Genomic DNA, 3452 nt, shown 5'->3' with positions numbered 1-3452 from the left:
AGCTTGAACTCAGTTTAAAGCTACAATAAACAGCAAATAACTATTTTGTGTTCTTGCAGAGGCCTTTCACCGCTGAACATGCCACTGTTTGTCTGTAATTACATTACGTACTGATAATTGTTTGTTTTAACCTAAGAAAACTTTCTCCTTTGTACTGCACAGATTTCATTTCAGAAAGTCAGGTCATTTTTAATTGGCCTATACTAGAAATTATTACCCTTTGGGCGGCAAAGTCATACCCTCAGTCTTCTATTTTATTTCAGAGAGGATCAGAATTTTTCAACTTAGTAAGTGGAAACCCCAAGGTAAGAAATAGTTGCTCTAATAAAGTTCTTGAGCAGACTAGCCTGTTCGTAGAAAGAAAGCTCTGAGTGACCTAACCTCTGACACTGAAATTTAGGCAATTATGTACTCTCCTGATCTGTCTAGTAAACAGAGATTTAGCCAGATAAACTGTTGTAGCTGCAAAGCAAACACTCACATGCAATGATTCCAAAGAATTACTTGACTAGAGACCAGCAAATAACTTCTCATTTTGACCCCATAATTTGAAAAGTGAATTTTAAAATGTCACTGCTCAGCTCCTTGGTTTCTAACAGAATTATGAGCCTTGCCATTTTAAAAATGCTGAAATAAACGATAAAGTATATCTGATTTTCACAGATAAAGTGCTTAGTTTAAAAACATGTTATTAACTGACAACTAATACCATGTTCACAACCCAAATAAACTAACAAAGTTTCAAAAAAACACTAACTTTCACAACAGAGTTTCTCCTCTTCCTATAGGTCCAACTTCATCAAATGAACAATTTTGAGTCACACTGATTATAAACTTTTAACATATGATTCTTACAATTCCACAAATCTGAGTTTTTTACAAGATCTATTAGAAATGTAAGTTGGAATCATCTTAGAAACAAGATTGATTATTTCTTTCTGAACTTCTCTATTCCAACTCTTTTATTGGCAAGATGCCCACTTCAGCCATCTTTACAACAGGTAGGATTTAACTAGCCACATTCACCCCAGTAATTAAACTATTTCCTTTTGTGGTGTCCCAAAACTATGGGGGCAGGCATATGTCTCATCTCTGTGCTGCACACATATCAGCCCATATCATGTTAATTAAAATAAATAAATTCTGCCTAAATATCACACCTCAACTTTATCACTGGAGAATACACACTTAGCACATCACTCCACTTGCATTCTTTATTTAGATACAAGAAGAACAAACAGACTGAAAAAGAATAACCATCTTTCTGCAGTCAGGTTGTTAATAAATGGGTTCTTCCTGGATTGTTCACTTTTTTGTGCCCAAGTATAATCCAGGCAGCCATATTAAAGAAATTAGAAGATGTTCTATGAAGAACCTAAATGCTTTTTCTGTCATTAACCTTCTCAGATAGATCTGTCCATCTTTTTTAAGGCTACACTAGAAGAGGTCTTGCTATGGTTAAAACTTCAAGACAGCTGATGTCCCTCTTTTGTTCTTCATAGATTAGAATGTGCAAGAGGATCCTGTTGCCTGTTAGTTTAATATTCTGCGGACTGTCTTCTAGGATGGCATGGTAGTTCTCATGGGACTCAGTAACTTGAATACACTCATGGATTTTTATTTAGATATCATTTCTGTGATTATGAAACCCACAACCTTTTGTTCTACTGAGCTATGCCCAGCACAGCATCGACATAAAATCCTTCTCATGCTCTTGTTATGACACAGGGGCTGTTGCAGGCAGACCTTATCATCCTTTGCATTCTGAGGACGACATGCATTAAGATTAAGAGTCAATTGCCTGGCTCCATACAAGGGGTCACATAGGCCTGTATTCTCTCTTGAAGAGCATCCAAAACAGACACACAGAGAAAAGTAAGAACAAGGCAAGCATAGGCAATATTTCTCCCCTAGTCTCCAACTATTTTCAAGTTGGTGGATTACCTGGAAGTATAAAAAAGTTAGCAATACTAATAGAAGCCTGATATATGTCTTTAACCTATTTTCACACAGTAATTTGCTATAGTTAAAAACAAACAAACAAACAAAACCATCAGTGACCTAAATTATGTTATTTCAAGACCAGGAACTTACAGCCGGGACTGGACAGAATTTTTTCAAAACATCCCATCTCTTCCATCTCCCACCATCTCTGGCCAGGTGTCCCAAGGTCAGCAATCCAACTTTCATTTACTTGCAAAGAACAGATGAAGAAGTGAAATCATGGCTTGATTTTTGTTACCAAACAAAACAAGTACCCAACATGCTAAAACATCCAGCATTTTCTATACTCCTTGACAGATTTCCTCCTCAATTATTTTTTGAAGTAGTGTTATTTTAGCAACAGTTCTTGTACATCTCTACTGCACAATGCTGACTCCAGCAATGAGTTCTGAAGATGAATCTCAACTCAGATTACAGTCACATTACCTCTGGGGTGATGTAACTGATAAACAAAACACTCTGTAAGACAGCCATTTGGAAAAAAACATCCTTCCATTAAAAAACAAATTTTGAGTGCTTATGATTCTGCTGTTGTACAAAACCAGAAAAAAAATTAAAAAGAACCCAACAGTAAAAGCTCAGAAACTTTAGGAAGCTTTTCAGTATTTGCTTTGTTTCTCTCCCTCAGAGAAACAAATAAACCAGACATTCAGAAAAGCCATTACTTCTGACCCCCTGTTTAATTTTCTTCCATAGCTCAGGATTGTTTAGATTTGTGCTGAATGGTACTATCAGATATAGCTCCAACTGAATACAAAACCGTCCATTACACCTCACCCCATTATACATTCCATTCTTCACAGGATTTTATTTCTAGAAAGTACATTACAGAGGACAGAGCGCCTTTAGGGTACAGTACATTTCAAAACACAATTAAAATAAACTCTTCAAGTGGAAATGTAAAATGTATTTGTATTCTATTAAAGCCTTTGGCTTTATCAGCTGCAGTGCACTATATAACAAGGTCATTAGTAACAAGCCACATACAATGGAGAACATACATCAGCAGTAGAAAAACAAACATGAGTCCAAAACATCACAATAACTTCCTGTACCTGTTCTTGTTTGCTTGCTGAGCTCTCAAACATTGTGAGTCTCTGAAATACAGAAAAGCGTAACAGCTTGAGTCAATATTTGCCAACCAAAGTGAACGATTTTATTTAGCGTGATGACTGGACCCCTTGAGCAAACACATCTTGTAGGCAGCATAACAACTGCAGGCCAGCCTGCAAAACGACCAGAAGTGTCCAACCATTCAGAACATGCATTGTATCTGGGGAAACCTCAGTGGCTGCTCCAAGCTTCTCCTCACAAATAAAAGATAAGATGATTAATTTAGTTTTCCATCAAAATCCATTATGGAATACAAACCAGAATGATTTTATAACAAACTTGTGGTTTTCTCACTCTTGCTTTGAGATGGTTTATTCTAGTTTGAATTTCAGGGA

This window comes from Aquila chrysaetos, chromosome Z (genome assembly GCF_900496995.4).
Source record: "Aquila chrysaetos chrysaetos chromosome Z, bAquChr1.4, whole genome shotgun sequence".
Classification (NCBI taxonomy): Eukaryota; Metazoa; Chordata; class Aves; order Accipitriformes; family Accipitridae; genus Aquila; species Aquila chrysaetos.
Note: the sequence above shows the minus strand (reverse complement) of the source record.